We start from the raw sequence: 18,897 nt of genomic DNA, 5'->3' as shown, positions 1-18,897 counted from the left end.
AAAATACATATTTTTACTAACATTTTAAGAATAATCAAATTTTAAATTTTAAAAATAACTAATACAAAAATAAATATAAAATTAATCAGAATCCTAATTATTAGAATCGAATTGGTAATCAAACTGATCAGACTACTAAATCACTAGTTAAACAGATTATAATTAAATAATTATATAAATTATATATTATTTTTTTTATAATAAATAATTTTTTATTTTATTTTATATTTTATTAACTATTATTTTTTAATTCTAATAATTTATTAACTAGTTTATACCTATTATATACTTTAAATATTAAATATCATAGTCATAAAAAGAGAAAATATGTTATGATGGTTAATAAAAAGTATTTTATTTATTTTATCAATTGTACATTATTAAAAATATGATTAATTTGAAAAAGAATAAAAACAAACTAAAATTAAATTAAATGAATATAAATCAAATTAATTAAAACTGTTATAAATATAAACCAAAGTTCCGTGTCTCGTTTATTGAACAATGCACAATACATATCATTCCAAAAATTCTTTGTTAATTTTACCTTAGGCATATCAATAAAAAGAGAATACTTTATAAAACTTATATGTTCAATAAGGTCTAGCGTGCATCTGAGATGCATCTTTTCTCGTTGGTTTATCGTAGACGAGCGTATTTTACGTGTACTAACTCGTGATCGGTTCTGCACTAACTCGTGAAGTTACTGATAATTTTCAACGAAATTGATTGATTTTATTCTTTATACGAATCAAATCGGTCAAATTTTTGGTTTAGTAGTTTTTTAGTCAAAACGAACGATCTGATTCGATTTTAACAACATAAATATATTGTATTCGTTGCTGAAGTAAGCTTAACCACATCATCAACATCCATCTTGTACAATATATCATCACCATTGACATATAATACAGTAACATAGTCTTATGGAGTAATATGTTTGTTCTAATTTCTACCTTCTAATAAAAAAGATCACTTTAATTTATACGTTCTAAAATTAAAGTATGATAGAAAAAACTATTAAAAGAAATGAGTTGTATAGCTTTTATATGGATTTATATTTTATTATTATTTAGCTTTAAGCACGAATAACTTGTCCTCAAAATTGACAAGTGTTTTGGTGAAATCACCTAATAAATCTAAATTCTCCATGTGACTATACAACTATAGAGTGGGAAAAGATTGTATCTATTTCAAATTTTCATCACTTCTTCCGTGCATGGATTTCTCTCCAAATAAAATAATAATACGGTAAATACTTAATTATATGAAGAATTCTTCATATGAAAATATTAATCGAAAATCGTGAAATAATTTATTATATTTAAATAAATTACTTGATATAATATATATTTTATTTCAGTTATTAAATTTACATAAAAAAATATACAAGTAATTACTCAATAATATTGTATAGGATAATTTTAGAAAAAATGGGATCTAAAATTAAAAGAAAATATTGGGATTCGATGCCTCTTGGATATGCATTAAGGCCAAACATCACATCCCCCAACTTGTAAAATTGAAGAAAAATACCCATATTTATTCTTTGCACACATGCATAGATCTATCTTTGAAATTTGATTTATTCACAAAACACCCCTTAAAGAATACATAACACAAAGAGAATCTCCCAAATAGCTTCTTGAATACTACATACTACTACTAACTAAATCTCCATACATAAAATAACCACTATAAAAATGGAAACAACCCCATTACACAATTATATATTAGCAAGAAACCATAATTAAAGTAATAGTAGTATACATGATGAGTTCATCATCGTCAAGTGGCATTAATAATAATGGGTTGTTTGCATGGAAGTGTAACTTGCCGGTGCAATTCCTATTTGGTGGCCTTGCACTCATTTTTGGAGTAATTGGGATGTCCTTGTTCTTCCTTGTTTGTTGTCCATGTCGCAAACGACAATCGTTTTGCGAGTGTCACACAAACGACAACTCTAAAGATGAATCGAGCATACGAGATGAGCTTGAGCCTAATGTTTTGGTAATAGTAGCTGGTGAAAAACACCCAACTTTTATGGCAAAGCCTTCGTTTTTAGGTAATTAATAATCAACGACTGTGTAGCTTTGACCTCTTTTTCTATTTTATTTATTTATTTACTTTTATGTTTTGTTTTGTGTTCCATATATGTAATTTTGAGAATGGATGATTTTTATTAATACGATGTACAAGCAGATACATCTTGTAAAATTGTTAATTTTTTTTGCAAGATCTAATTTTAGGTCTATAGATATATGATATTAAAGGGTTTGTCATTTACCGATGATGATTTTAAGTGGCAAAATTAATTACTAGAAGAAAAATATTTATAAACTTGAGTGAAAATAGATTGATCGAGATTCTTCTTACTATAAAATCTCTTATAATATGTTTGGAATAAAATATTTTAAAATTGATTTTTAAATAAATTGAATTAAAATAAATTATTATGTTTGAAATTAATTATATAAAATCCAAATTAATTTATTTAACAATTAATACAATTCATTATCACTAGTAATCACTGCTAGACCACCACTACTGCTGGGTTGAACCAAGGTTGAACTGCCATCGAATCTTTGCCAATAGCCATTGACAGACATTGCCAATCTCTACCGCATTACAGTAAACGTGCCGGGATTTATTTTGACAATAACGGTGGTTCTAAACAGTCGCATAACCGCATTCCAGCAGTTTGTGAACCAACATGGTTTGTCGCGTGGAGATTAGTTTTGTGATAATTTTTAATAATTGTTCATATAACTGCCATTAATCCAATATATTGTGTCAAATAATTTGGTAGCAGTTTAAAACTGCTGCAATATGCCAAGACAGGATTAGCCTGGTGTTTTCCAACGGACACAAACAACCACAATCTGAGTCGATTAATTTTTTTCAATTTTATTTGCGGCAGTCAGTTACCGCCGCTATCAAAACCGCACAAATCGCCGAAAATACAGTTTAAAATGCCACAAAGATGTTGTATTTGCAGCCCAAATGGTTGCTTTTTTTTTTTAATTACTCTGTCGGTCCCTATAGTTTCAATGGATTTTCAATTAGGTCTCTATACTTTTTTTTCTTTTCGATTAAGTCCTTATACCATATCATATTTTGTAGTTAAGTTTCTGTCATGACTAAAACGCTAGAATTAACGGAATATTCTGTTAAACAAAGCGAATATGCCTAACACTTCACTGGATATTCTGTATAGTCTAACAGAATATTCCGTTAATTTCAACGTTTTTGTCACGGTAATGACTTAGTTACAAAATTTAATATGGCGTAGGGACTCAATTGAAAAGAAAAAAAGTATAAGGGCCTAATTAAAAATTCGGTGAAACTGTAGGACCAACAGGATAATTAAAGTTTTTTTTAATATTCTAGGTATATTTTTGGTGCTTTTTGGATTTTTTTTAATATTACAAATCTTATTATTTTTCATCTAAAAATCTAAATTGATGGCGAAAACTAATGAAAATATAACTGCGAACAAATTAATATATTATAAAAATATCAATAAAGTAGATCTCTTGTTAAGAGTTACATAGGCAACTTTAAAAAAATGTATACTTCAAATAAAATAACATCCAATTCTAATATCTATTTTTTGCTTTGTCCCTCCAAGAAATTCATCCTGCAGTGATGTCTGGTGGTAGCTCTCCAACATGCCGTTAAATTAGATATCTCAAAGCACTCTCCATTGCATGCTTCTTTATCTTCTCTGCTACTACATCTTCCACCGCCTTTCATTTCAATTTCTCAGTCGCCACCTCTATCTGTAATTCAAGCAGCATCCTTTGGGTCTCCTCTATTTGAACTTCATCTCCCAACTGATACGAATTTGGATCGAATAGTTAACTAGGAGTCGGTCCATAACCCATGCCATGCACACTACCCAGTGCTCTATTCCGAGAGTTTGAACAAGCAAATCATTTTGAGACAGCACTCTAGAAGACTCATCATGTTGTTCAATATCCACAATTCTTTCCTACAAACATAAATAAGAAAACATAAGCAATTACGAGCTAGAGCATAATTGAATAGACTTTCAACACAATTTTCTAATTAAAACCAACGGAAAACAACATAAAGAATCTCAACATAGTAATTACACACAATGGCCTTAGCTTCTTCATGGATATATAGGAGTCATTACTTTGTTTGTGCACTAAGTTCCATAACTCTCCTCTACTAACTTTTCTCTCTTGTAGTTTTGATTGTAACAATATAGTTTATACCATCACCGTATTCCACCCAATTTTATCCAATGCTTTTTATCAATTCCCGGTAGGCATTACTCAATATTTTATTCAAGCATTTTTGTTGAGTCGTAATACTCATGATCATGGTTCTGAAAACTAGACTGGACCAGCCGGTCAGACGGATTCAACCGCAAACCCGACACTTATGCGGTTCAGCTCACCATCAAAAACTGCCAAACTCAAAACCGTTTTTAAATCGCTAAACCGGCCAAGAACCGGTCGATTGAACCGAATTGGGACTTGATCGACTTTTGTAAGAAAGAGAAAACGACGCCATAAGAAACCTTTGAACCCCTTATTTTTTCCTAATCACAATTCTCAACCTCTCCTTCCACCCTCACTTCCTCAACAAAGCAAAATTTTCTCTTCTGCAGTTTTGCTCCGCCCCAACCACCGTCGTGCCACCACCATCGTTGCATCTACTTGAAGTTGTCATCCCCACTACGCTCATCTTGTGTCGCTTGTCTGAGCTCGTCTTGCGTCCTTCCTCCATTGCACGGTTGTTGTTCCTTCGTCTAAGCCTCCTTTGCTCCAATTTTGTTGTTCTCCTCGTTTCTTGGCTCCAATTCCATGGAGCTCCAGGCCATCTCTTTTCCAGTTCTGCTGCATCCATCCCTCAGTCGTACTCCCTCACCTCTGTGCCCTAGAAGGTATTTTTACGGTGATTATTGTTTTAATTGGTTTAGGATTGTTAAGTTGTTATTACTGTGATTTTTCTTCAATTATTGTTGTTATTAATGTGGTTTAGGATTGTTGATCATGTTCTTGTTGATTCTATTATGTTGTTGTTGTTCTGTTGTCCTTAATTCTTTTTGTTTGTACTGTGATTGTCTATTCTTGATATTGTTAAGTTGTTATTTTGCTAAATTATTGGGTTGTTGTGTTTTAATTTGTTAAATTGTTGGGTTACTGTGTTTTAATTTGCTAAATTGAGATTGAGATTATTCTTGTTTTTTGTTATTGGGTTGTTGAATTTTTTATTCAGGTATTGTTCTTGATAATTTGATAAATTCAGTAAATTGTTGTTCTTGTATACCTATTCTTGTTTTTGAGATTGTTGGGTTCCTGTAATTATTAATTTTATAAATCGTTGTTATTGTGTATCGAATTTTTGTCCTTGAGATTGTTGGGTTATTGTGTTCTTGCTAAATTGTTAATTTGATCATTTGCTAAATTGTTATTGTTGTGATTCTTGAAATTGAGATTGTCTTTGTTTCTTGTTATTAGGTTGCTGGTAATTTTTAGGTATAAATGATAGCATCAATTAAAAAGCATCTAGGGATAATAATACATATGCAGAGAATAATTTGGGTTTTAATCCTTTTGTGGATGTAAATGATTGACAACAAACTTTGATGTTGGCCTTTCATGTTTGGTTGTGCCTTTTGTTTTGAATTTTGAGTTTGTATTTAGATAAAATTGTAACATTGTGGTTGATGTAGTACTTTTAATTTGGATGGCATTTTAAGGTTTATATTAGAGTATAGTTATATTTTAGTAGTTTGTTTATATTTTATTATAAAATAATTATTCCGGTTGAAACGGTTAACCAATTAGATCAATCAACCAGTAAACCAGTAGTTAGAGCAGTTTGATGATCGGTTCGATTTTCGGAACCTTACTCATGATACAACCTGCTTCTTATATCCTTTCAGAACTTTTCTATAATTTTCAAAATTGTACACTTGATACTTCTTTTACTATCTTCATCAAAGTGAAAAATTTCCTTCAACGATAAGTTCAAATTGTTAGTAATTGTTAAATAAAGCAGATTTAATTCAACAACACTATAAAATTTTACCTTTACATAATCATTATAAACCTTACCTTTGGTGCTAATATTTCTCCAACTTCTCTCACAGAAAGAAAATTTACCATCGTCAGCACCTAGCAAACCAAGAACGCCGCTCAATAGACCACCTTCATCTCCAATTGGTTGCAGTTTATTGTTAAACTTGAGTATGATCTTTCTACTTTTAGGCTGCTTCATAGCCTCCCTCACAATTAAACGAGCATGATTGATTGTGTCATCGGAATCTATAAAGAATAGAACCTTATATATGTAACCATTGTGGCCAAGATACAAGAAAATAAAAAAATAGAGTCTAAATCATTTTGAATATAAAAAATTCAAAATTTGTTACCGATGATATTAACATTCCAAAATTTTGGAGTCTTGCATCCTTGGCGCCTTTGAGCTTCAGATGTAGCAAAGAGGTTGTCAATATGTTGGTTAAAAGAATCTACCTCGTTTTCCTCTGGGTCCAAGTCTTCATCGCCTGGCTCCGAGTTCTATGCACTATTTGTGCAGGTCTGTAGAGCAGGCCTTAGTTCGCTATGGGGTGGATGGAATGGGCGTAAAGATGTAGCTGCAGGGACACCATCACCATTGGGCGGGGGAACTAGAGAGTCACAAGATTACGGCCACTTATGGATAAGAGCAAGAGTTTTGGCTTTATCCTTTTCATCGAGCTATTTGGTCTAGTTCATCTGCTCTTCACTACCATCTATCTAAGTGCTAAGAAAGGTTCCCGTCTGGCATAGAATAGGTTATATTAATATTAGATAGAATAATGAAAAATTTTAAAATTAGATAGAATTCTAAATAGATTAAATAATCGAATTCTAGAAATTCAATATTCCAATTGACTAATAACATATATTACGTGAACCAGCCAACGCCTACCTATTCCACATAGCCGGGCTCGTCCTCCGAGACCGGGGATAATGTAATTCCTCCTTCTCCTGGAGAAGGGTCGTCCCATCAAGGGTCTGTTGTGCGAAATGAAAGCTTGGAATCGTTAATGCGATTTCACATTGTATGGCTCGAGCTAGACAATAGCCCCTATTTGCTGGATAAGGTAACTCAAAAGACTAAGCCAATAAGAGAGAGTCCTTCCGTGTGAAAGAATTGGATCTTCTCTTGTGAACGAATCCCTTGCTTGGCTGTTTTCAGGAATAGAATTGGACATGGAATGCGCTCTTACTTCATCCGAGAGGCCTGCCCTCATTCTAGTGGTGGGAAAATCCCCTATTCTCTTTGAAAGACTAGGTTGTGGGACTGATGACTCGACACTCTTTTCAATGGCCTCTATGATTAAAAATTAGCTATTGCTATTTTATGAACCTTCGAGAAAAAGAAGCTCTGATCCCCGAGAGGACGTCGGGCCTTCTTCGGTAAGGCGCTGAGTGGATGCTCCCGAACACTCAACCTCATCCGAGTGGAGTGGCTCCTGGATAGGAAAGTGGTTAAATCGGGGGAAAACTTCCTCGGCCCCTGGAGATGGTCAACAACCACAGGGGGAAGTGGACCAACTAATTCTTACTGAAGGAGAGGGTGCGCCCGATCCTATTGAGTTACAAAACCTAATTCAAAAGGTCTTCTACACAATTAGTGGCAGAAGGACTCCAGGGCATGTCCTCCAAGAGCTTTATGACGACCTTAAGCTAGAAACGGCTTCTTCACAAAAGCGTAGTGGGAGAATGAAGCCGCAAACGCTCCAGTTTGAGGTTGCTGACAAACTGCTTCTAATTTTGATGTTTTTGCGAAACGACCTATCCTAGGTATCTTAAATTCCTATCAAGAAGCAACAACATCACCTTCTTTCCAACAACAACACCATCAATGGCAATAGATTCAAACAACATTAAAAAAAATGTTTCAAGTTAATCACAACACATACATCAGATTTGCAACAAAGCACCAAGTTGATGAGTAGAAAACATCCATTACTTAATATCATTTTGTTAATTTATTCCTAACATTAAAGACTAAAGGGTTGGTTATTCAAATTTAAGCTCCTTTATATATATTGGATTAGGTTTTTTGAAGTGTTTTCTCTTTACTTTATCAAGATGCCACCATATAGGGCATAAAGTATAATCATTATTCATTTTGGCGTGTTAAAAACTGAATATCAAGTTTTCAAGTTATTTAGCAATATCACTTCATATAAAAATAATTTTATAGATGCAAGTGGAATGATAGGCAGATAAGTTATTTTTTATCACTAACTCTGTTAGACTTTCTTCAAAGCACAATAATACATAGAGCAAATACAACCCAATAATACATAAAGCACACGTAATCCATAAAATCGAGAATTCAAAACCAGTAGCAAATTTTAGAAATCAAGTAGGCCGTGTTAATGAGTTCACATTTTTTTAATGATCAATTGAGAAATTAAGGCCCACAACATATAATCAAGGTCACCGTCGAATATGAATTTGAACCAGAACATTGAATCAATTGGGTTACCATGTCGATTAAAAAACAATAATAAAAAATTATAATAAACAGAATCAAATCTAATTAAAAAATAATAATCTCAATCACTAACCAAATATAGGACACTCCGCGGACAACAACGGTGGGGCTGGATGGCTGGTCGGCTGGATGGAAGGCGTTGCGAACAAGAGGTGTTGTGATGACTACGAGAGCTACGAATGGAAGGTGCTGCGACGATTGCGAGAGATGCGAATGAAAAGCACAGCGATAATTGCGACAGACAACGTTGTGACGACGGCTGAAAGGCTAGGAGAGGTAGGGCTGAACGTGAGGAGTGTATAATTATGGAAAGGGATTGAGGGAGCGTGGCGCTGTAGTTAGATTAGATTGTTTTTAAAAAGAGGAATGCTAGCGGGCCAGTAATTTTGGTGTTTTGTAACTATTAATTGGTCATTAATAGTATTTTTAATGGTGTGAGATTACATCTAATGTTAGGAGATTACTCACTTTTATTTTGATGGTTAAGTGCTGACCAGCAAACACTAAAATTGCTGGCCCCTAGACTTTTCTTTTTAAAAATTCTGTGTAGTAATACTAGTATTAGTGTTTAAATAATAATAATAATAATAATAATAATAATAATAATAATAATAATAGAGATAATAATGGACACTTAAAAAATAATAATGAATATAATCAAAATAAAAAGAAGAAGTACAAATTATGATAAGAGTGTAGAAATAATTTTTTTAATTTTTTTATTAAAATTATAATAAGTGCTATTTTGTGTCGTAGCAGAATTTTTATATCAAAAAAGGACATCGTAGTATTTTGTAAGGTTTTATGTTGCAATTTTTTCTTCCTATAAATCTTGATACCTCACCATGAATTAGGTTAGTTTTTTTTAAACCAATAAAATTTAGGATAATGCCACAATTTATGTTAAAAGTGAGAGAATAAAATTGTAGAGAATTTGCTTTTAGGATAATTTGATAGTTTTGGAATTTAAATAGTTTAAATAAGTAAATTATCCTAATAATAATAATAATAATAATAATAATAATAATAATAATAATAATAATAGACACTTTAAAAATAATAACGATGATGATGATGATGATACATAATAATAATAATAATGATATGAGTAAACCACCGATTCATAGTCATGAACTATTAAAGCGTTGAAGAAAATGACTACGTTTTTTTTAAAATATCCTTAAAATATTTCAAAATGCAACAAAAAATACTCAACGTTAAAGGTATATTTTTAAAAAGTGATTTAAAAAATTGAATTTTGATCCAATTTTTTTTAAGTAGAAGTTAAAAACGCAATTAACACATGTATTTGATTATTAGTAATAAAAAAAAAAATTCAAGTCACTCAATGTGCCAATTATTAAAAATATACTACTTAGCAACTTTTGAGAGAGTTTCAACATCTCCTGTAAAAGGAACATGGTAGACTAAGGTTATTCAACATGACATCATAAAAATCCCTATCAAGTGAGCATTTATCTAGTTAAAACAAACACAAAAACCAAATTAATAAATTATCCTTCAAAGATTTAAGTATTGTTGTGTCCACAATGCTAAGAACCACTCATTTCTCTTATCTGGAGACATTCCAACATAAGGTCCACTCATTTCAACATAGAATACATTCATAAAAAAAGTAGATCTCTTGTTAAGAGTTATATAGGCAACTTAAAAAAAATGTATACTTCAAAGAAAATAACATCTAATTCTAATATCTATTTTTTGCTTTGTCCTTCTAAGAAATTCATTCTGCAGTGATGTCTGGTGGTAGCTCTCCACCATGCCGTTAAATTAGATATCTCAAAGCACTCTCCATTGCATGCTTCTTTATCTTCTCTGCTACTACATCTTCCACCGCCTTTCATTTCAATTTCTCAGTCGCCACCTCTGTCTGTAATTCAAGCAGCATCCTTTGGGTCTCCTCTATTTGAACTTCATCTCCCAACTGATACGAATTTGGATCGAATAGTTAACTAGGAGTCGGTCCATAACCCATGCCATGCACACTACCCAGTGCTCTATTCCGAGAGTTTGAACAAGCAAATCATTTTGAGACAGCACTCTAGAAGACTCATCATGTTGTTCAATATCCACAATTCTTTCCTACAAACATAAATAAGAAAACATAAGCAATTACGAGCTAGAGCATAATTGAATAGACTTTCAACACAATTTTCTAATTAAAACCAATGGAAAACAACATAAAGAATCTCAACATAGTAATTACACACAATGGCCTTAGCTTCTTCATGGATATATAGGAGCCATTACTTTGTTTGTGCACTAAGTTCCATAACTCTCCTCTACTAACTTTTCTCCCTTGTAGTTTTGATTGTAACAATATAGTTTATACCATCACCGTATTCCACCCAATTTTATCCAATGCTTTTTTATCAATTCCCGGTAGGCATTACTCAATATTTTGTTCAAGCATTTTTGTTGAGTCGTAATACTCATGATCATGGTTCTGAAAACTAGACTGGACCAGCCGGTCAGACGGATTCAACCGCAAACCCGACACTTATGCGGTTCAGCTCATCATAAAAAACTGCCAGACTCAAAACCGTTTTTAAATCGCTAAACCGGCCAAGAACTGGTCGATTGAACCGAATCGGGACTTGATCGACTTTTGTAAGAAAGAGAAAACGACGCCATAAGAAACCTTTGAACCCCTTATTTTTTCCTAATCACAATTCTCAACCTCTCCTTCCACCCTCACTTCCTCAACAAAGCAAAATTTTCTCTTCTGCAGTTTTGCTCCGCCCCAACCACCGTCGTGCCACTGGTAGCACAAATTGCGAATCACACTTTTCACAACGCGTACCACTGACCAGCAAGTGCACTGGGTCGTCCAAGTAATACCTTACGTGAGTAAGGGTCGAATCCCACGGAGATTGTTGGTTTGAAGCAATCTATGGTTATCTTGTAAATCTTAGTCAGGAAGTCAATTATGTTTATTAGTTGAATTGTGAATAACCAAGAGAGCATAAATTAAAGATTACTTGTTGTGCAGTAATGGAGAATATATTGGAGTTTTGGAGATGCTTTGTCTTCTGAATCTCTGCTTTCCTCTGTCTTCTTGATTCACGCACGCACGTCCTCCTATGGCAAGCTGTGTGTTGGTGGATCACCGTTGTCAATGGCTACCTTCCGTCCTTCCAGTGAAAACTACGCTCATGCGCTCTGTCACAGCACGGCTAATCACCGGTTGGTTCTCGATCCGGTTGGAATAGGATTTAGTATCCTTTTGCGTCTGTCACTAACGCCCAGCCTTCAGGAGTTTGAAGCTCGTCACAGTCATTCAATCCTTGAATCCTACTCGGAATACCACAGACAAGGTTTAGACTTTCCGGATTCTCATGAATGCCGCCATCAGTTCTAGCTTATACCACGGAGATTCTGATTAAGGAATCTAAGAGATACTCATTCAATCGTATATAGAACGGAGGTGGTTGTCAGGCACACGTTCCTGGGTTGAGGAAGGTGATGAATGTCACTGATCATCACCTTCATCACAGTTAAGCGCGAATGAACATCTTAGATAGGAACAAGCGTGTTTGAATAGAAAACAGAAATACTTGCATTAATTCATCGAGACACAGCAGAGCTCCTCACCCCCAACAATGGGATTTAGAGACTCATGCCATCAGAGAATACAAAGTTTAGATCTGAAATGTCATGAGATACAAAATAAGTCTCTAAAAGTTGTTTAAATACTAAACTAGTAGCCTAGGGTTACAAAATATGAGTGGACTATGATGGATGATACAGAGATCCACTTCTGGGGCCCACTTGGTGTGCTGGGGCCCACTTGGTGTGTGCTGGGGCTGAGATTTCGTGCAGAGGCCATTTGTGGAGTTGAACGCCAGTTTTTATGCCAGTTTGGGCGTTCAACTCCAGTTTTTGATCCTTTTCTGGCGCTGGACGCCAGAATTGGGCAGAGAACTGGCGTTGAACGCCAGTTTACGTCATCTATCCTTGTGCAAAGTATGGACTATTATATATTGCTGGAAAGCCCTGGATGTCTACTTTCCAACGCAATTGGAAGCATGCCATTTCGAGTTCTGTAGCTCCAGAAAATCCACTTTGAGTGCAGGGAGGTCATAATCCAACAGCATCAGCAGTCCTTTTTCAGCCTGAATCAGATTTTTGCTCAGCTCCTTCAATTTCAGCCAGAAAAATACCTGAAATTACAGAAAAACACACAACTCATAGTAAAGTCCAGAAATATGAATTTTTCCTAAAAACTACTAGAATTAGACTAAAAACTAACTAAAACACACTCTAAACTATATGAAATTATCCCCAAAAAGCGTATAAAATATCCGCTCATCACAACACCAAACTTAAACTGTTGCTTGTCCTCAAGCAACTAGACAAATAAAATAGAAGACTAATAGGTTGAGAAGCAATAATATTTTAGAGTTTTTGATTGAAGCTCAGATCCTAATTAGATGAGCGGGACTAGTAGCTTTTTGCTTCTGAACAGTTTTGGCATCTCACTTTATCTATTGAAGCTCAGAGTGATTGGCATCTATAGGAACTCAGAATTCAGATAGTGTTATTGATTCTCTTAGTTCAGTGTGATGATTCTTGAACACAGCTTCTTTATGAGTCTTGCCCGTGGCCCTAAGCACTTTGTTTTCCAGTATTACTACCGGATACATAAATGCCACAGACACATAACTGGGTGAACCTTTTCAGATTGTGACTCAGCTTTGCTAAAGTTCCCAATTAGAGGTGTCCAGAGTTCTTAAGCACACTCTTCTTTTTGCTTTGGACCTTGACTTTAACCGCTCAGTCTCAAGTTTTCACTTGACACCTTCACGCCACAAGCACATGGTTAGGGACAGCTTGGTTTAGCCGCTTAGACCGGGATTTTATTCCTTTAGGCCCTCCTATCCACTGATGCTCAAAGCCTTGGGATCCCTTTTTGTTTGCCCTTGCCTTTTGGTTTTAAGGGTTACTGGCTTTTTCTGCTTGCTCTTTTTTTTTTTTTGTAAGCTTTGTTCTTTGCTGCTTTTTCTTGCTTCAAGAATCATTTTTTTGATTTTTCAGATTATCAATAACATGTCTCATGTTCATCATTCTTTCAAGAGCCAACATATTTAACAGTCTTAAACAACAAATTCAAAAGACATATGCACTGTTCAAGCATTCATTCAGAAGACAGAAAGCATTGCCACCACATTTAACTAATTAGAATTTCTCTTATTAAACTCGAAATTTTATTGCCTCTTATTCAAAAGATCTACTATTTTATTCATGTTTGCTGATGATGAGAAAAATAGACTATAACTTAATTGGGGATAAAATCAAACTAGACACTAATTACTACTAATGATCATGTAATGAAGACACAGACATAGATAAGCACTTATCATAGAGAAAACGAAAAACAGAGAAAGTAAGAACAAGGAATGAGTCCACCTTAGTGATGATGGCATTTCCTTCTTGAGGCACCAATGATGTTCTTGAGCTCTTTTATGTCTCTTCCTTGCCTTTGTGGCTTGATTCCTTGATTTGCAGCCATATGTTCTACCACTGAGCTATCGATCCTTTACATAATTGTTTTACCACACCAAACTTAGAATGTTGCTCGCCCTCGAGCAAAAGAAGAGGGAATAGATGAAGAAGAAGATGTGGAAAGAAAAAAAAACTAGGATTATGAGGAGGGAAGGTGGGGATCCTGTGGGGTCCACAGATCTTGAAATGATCCTGCGAGGTCCACAGATCTTGAGGTGTCAAGGCATTTACATCCCTGCACCAATTTAGGCATGCAAAATGCCCTTGCACACAACTCTGGGCGTTCAGCGCCAGGTTGGTGCCCATTTTGGGCGTTCAACGCCCATTTACTAGCCATTTCTGGCGTTGAACGCCAGAACCATGCTTGTTCTGGGCGTTCAGCGCCAGGATGTTGCCCATTTTGGGCGTTCAGCGCCAGAACCATGCTCTGTTCTGACGTTGAACGCCAGACAACTGCTTCCTCCAGGGTGTGATTTTTCTTCTGCTGTTTTTGATTCCATTTTCAATTTTTTATATTTATTTTGTGACTCCACATGATCATGAACCTAATAAAACATGAAAAATCATGAGAATAAATAAAAATTGGGTTGCCTCCCAACAAGCGCTTCTTTAATGTCCTTAGCTGGACTTTGCTGAGCTTTTAATCTAGCTTCAGCCTTGAGCATTCTTGCTCAGTGTTGCCTTCAAGATAATGCTTGATTCTCTGTCCATTGACAATGAACTTCTTATCAGAATCAATATCTTGAAGCTCCACATAACCATATGGTGATACACTTGTAATCACGTATGGTCCCCTCCACAGGGATTTCAGTTTCCCGGGGAATAGCCTGAGTCTAGAGTTAAACAACAGAACCTTCTGTCCTGGTTCAAAGATTCTAGATGACAGCTTTCTGTCATGCCACTTTTTTTATTTTTCTTTATATAGTTTGGCATTTTCGAAAGCTGTGAATCTGAACTCGTCTAGCTCATTTAGCTGGAGCAATCTTTTTTCTCCTGCTAATTTGGCATCAAAGTTTAGGAATCTGGTTGCCCAGTAGGCCTTATGTTCCAGTTCCACGGGCAGGTGACATGCCTTACCATACACCAGTTGGTATGGAGAGGTCCCTATAGGGGTCTTGAATGCTGTTCTGTAAGCCCACAGAGCATCATCCAAGCTCCGTGCCCAATCCTTTCTACGGGTATTTACTGTCCGTTCCAGGATTCTCTTTAATTCTCTATTAGAGACTTCAGCTTGCCCATTGGTTTGTGGATGATATGGAGTGGCCACCTTGTGGCGAATTCCATACCGAACCATGGCAGAGTAAAGCTGTTTATTGCAGAAGTGAGTGCCCCCATCACTGATTAACACTCTAGGGACACCAAACCTGCTAAAGATATGTTTCTGGAGGAACTTCAGCACTGTTTTAGTATCATTGGTGGGTGTGGCAATAGCCTCAACCCATTTTGATACATAGTCAACTGCCACCAGAATATAAGTGTTTGAGTATGATGGTGGGAAAGGTCCCATGAAGTCAATTCCCCATACATCAAACAACTCTATTTCCAAGATTCCTTGTTGAGGCATGGCGTAACCATGAGGCAGATTACCAGCTCTTTGGCAACTGTCACAATTACGTACAAACTCTCGGGAATCTTTATAGAGTGTGGGCCAATAGAAGCCACATTGGAGGACCTTGGTGGCTGTTCGTTCACCTCCGAAATGGCCTCCATATTGAGATCCATGGCAATGCCATAGGATTCTCTGTGCTTCCTCTCTGGGGACACACCTACGGATAATTCCGTCTGCACATCTCTTAAAGAGATAGGGTTCATCCCACAAGTAGTACTTTGCATCAGTAATTAGTTTCTTTTTTGTATTCTATTGTACTCCTTGGGTATGAACCTTGCAGCTTTATAGTTTGCAATATCGGCAAACCATGGTGCTTCCTGAATGGCAAATAGATGCTCATCAGGGAATGTCTCAGAGATCTCAAGGAAGGGGAGGGACGTCCCTTCCACTGGCTCTATCCGGGACAGATGATCAGCTACTTGGTTCTCTGTCCCTTTTCTGTCTCTTATTTCTATATCAAACTCTTGCAGAAGCAATACCCATCTGATGAGCCTGGGTTTTGAATCCTGCTTTGTGAGTAGATATTTAAGAGCAGCATGGTCAGTATACACAATCACTTTTGATCCTACTAAGTATGATCTGAACTTGTCAATGGCGTAAACCACTGCAAGTAGTTCTTTTTCTGTGGTTGTGTAATTTTTCTGGGCATCATTTAGAACGCGGCTGGCATAATAAATGACATGCAGAAGCTTGTCATGCCTCTGTCCCAATACTGCACCAATGGCATGATTACTGGCATCACACATTAACTCAAATGGCAATGTCCAGTCTGGTGCAGAAATGACTGGTGCTGAGACCAGCTTAGCTTTCAGCGTTTCAAACGCCTGCAGGCATGCTGTGTCAAACACAAATGGCGTGTCAGCAGCTAGCAGATTGCTTAGAGATTTTGTGATTTTTGAAAAATCCTTTATAAACCTCCTATAGAATCCTGCATGCCCCAGAAAGCTTCTGATTGCCTTAACATTGGCAGGTGGTGGTAATTTTTCAATTACCTCTATTTTTGCTTGATCCACCTCTATTCCCTTGTTTGAGATTTTATGCCCAAGAACAATTCCTTCAGTCACCATGAAGTGACACTTTTCCCAGTTTAAAACTAGGTTGGTTTCTTGGCATCTTTTCAGAACAAGTTTCAGGTGATCAAGACAGGAGCTGAATGAGTCTCCATATACTGAGAAGTCATCCATGAAGACTTCCAGAAATTTTTCCACCATAACAGAGAAAATAGAGAGCATGCATCTCTGGAAGGTTGCAGGTGCATTGCATAGCCCAAAGGGCATCCTTCTATAAGCAAACACTCCGGATGGACATGTGAATGCTGTTTTCTCTTGATCCTGGGGATCTACTGCAATCTGGTTATAGCCTGAGTAGCCATCCAAAAAGCAGTAGTAATCATGACCTGCTAGTCTCTCTAGCATCTGGTCTATGAATGGTAAAGGAAAATGATCCTTTCTGGTGGCTGTATTGAGCCTTCTGTAGTCAATACACATGCGCCACCCTGTAACTGTTCTTGTAGGAACCAGTTCATTTTTTTCATTATGAATCACTGTCATGCCTCCCTTTTTTGGGACGACTTGAACAGGGCTCACCCAGGGGCTATCAGAAATGGGATAAATAATCCCAGCCTCTAGTAATTTGGTGACCTCTTTCTGCACCACTTCCTTCATGGCTGGATTTAGCCGCCTCTGTGGTTGAACCACTGGTTTGGCATTATCCTCCAATAGGATTTTGTGCATGCATCTAGCTGGGCTTATGCCTTTAAGGTCACCTATGGACCACCCAAGAGCTGTCTTGTGTGTCCTTAGCACTTGAATAAGTGCTTCCTCTTCCTGTGAATTTAAAGCAGAGCTTATGATCACTGGAAAAGTGTCACCTTCTCTTAGAAATGCATATTTCAAGGATGGTGGCAGTGGCTTGAGCTCTGGTTTAGGAGGTTTTTCCTCTTTCAGAAGAAAGTTCAGAGGCTCTTTCATGTCCCCTGAATCCTCCAAATCAGGCTGAACATCTTTAAAGATGTTTTCCAACTCTGATTCGAGACTCTCAGCCATGTTGATCTCTTCTACCAAAGAGTCAATAAGGTCAACTTTCATGCAGTCTGTTGATGTGTCTGGATGCTGCATGGCTTTGACAGCGTTCAACTTGAACTCGTCATCGTTGACTCTCAGGGTTATTTCCCCTTGTTGGACGTCAATGAGGGATCGTCCAGTTGCTAGGAAGGGTCTTCCTAGAATGAGAGTGGCACTCTTGTGCTCCTCCATTTCCAGCACAACAAAGTCAGTGGGAAAGGCGAATGGCCCAACTCTGACAATCATGTCCTCAATCACGCCTGATGGGTATTTAGTGGAACCATCAGCAAGTTGGAGACATATCCGGGTTGGTTTAACTTCTTCAGTTAAGCCAAGCTTCCTGATAGTGGATGCAGGTATTAGGTTGATGCTTGCCCAAGATCGCATAAAGCTGTCTTGGTGCAGTCACCTTCTAATATGCATGGTATCAGAAAACTCCCAGGGTCTTAAGCTTTTCAGAAAAGCTTTTCAGAATGACTGCACTGCATTCTTCGGTGAGGAGAACTCTTTCTGTTTCTCTCCACTCCTTTTTATGACTCAAGATCTCTTTCATGAACTTGGCATAAGAAGGTATTTGTTCAAGTGCCTCTGCAAATGGAATCTTTATTTCAAGAGTCCTTAGATAATCTGCAAAGCGAGCAAATTGCTTATCCTGCTCCTCTTTCCGGAGTTTTTGAGGATAAGGTATCTTGGCTTTATATTCTTCAACCTTAGTGGTTAAAGAAGCCTTTTTAGAGGGGTTGTTATCAGCACTTATGTGTGTCTGATCCTCTCTGGCAATTGCGTACCAGAGTTAGAAGCTGGAGTGACGTTAGACGCCAACTCACTGTCTGTTCCTGGCGCCTGAACGCCAGAAATGTGCCCCTGTTGGGCGTTCAACGCCAGATTCTTGCCCATTTCTGGCGTTGAACGCCAATCATGCCTTGTTTCTGGCGCTGAACGCCAGTTTTGGGCATGGTCTGGGCGTTCAGCGCCAGCCTTCCACCCATTTTCTGGCGTTTTAGTGCCAGAATTATTTTTCCCTGGGCTCTTACTGTCCTCAGGGGAATCTTTGGTGGGTTGCTCATTTCTTGAATTTTTGATGCCTTGAGGTGGGGTATTTAATGTTTTCCCACTTCTTAATTGAACTGCTTGGCATTCTTCTGCTATTTGCTTTGATAGCTG

General features: G+C 36.6%; 2 long non-coding RNA genes across 2 annotated transcripts; one reads left to right on the top strand and one right to left on the bottom strand.

Moving 5' to 3' along the window:
* Positions 1-1,546: 1,546 nt before the first annotated feature.
* Positions 1,547-2,769, top strand: LOC140175974 (uncharacterized). The gene is made up of 2 exons (XR_011867099.1): positions 1,547-2,065; positions 2,525-2,769. It is a non-coding gene; the product is annotated as an uncharacterized lncRNA (long non-coding RNA).
* A 717-nt stretch (positions 2,770-3,486) lies between these two features.
* Positions 3,487-8,866, bottom strand: LOC112722635 (uncharacterized). The gene is made up of 4 exons (XR_003162762.3): positions 8,609-8,866; positions 6,413-6,803; positions 6,096-6,305; positions 3,487-3,994 (listed from the first exon to the last, which is right to left on the bottom strand). It is a non-coding gene; the product is annotated as an uncharacterized lncRNA (long non-coding RNA).
* Between the last annotated feature and the right edge of the window lie 10,031 nt (positions 8,867-18,897).

The sequence above is a fragment of the Arachis hypogaea genome, chromosome 11 (genome assembly GCF_003086295.3).
Source record: "Arachis hypogaea cultivar Tifrunner chromosome 11, arahy.Tifrunner.gnm2.J5K5, whole genome shotgun sequence".
Classification (NCBI taxonomy): domain Eukaryota; kingdom Viridiplantae; phylum Streptophyta; class Magnoliopsida; order Fabales; family Fabaceae; genus Arachis; species Arachis hypogaea.
This window is presented reverse-complemented; position numbering and strand designations above follow the sequence as displayed.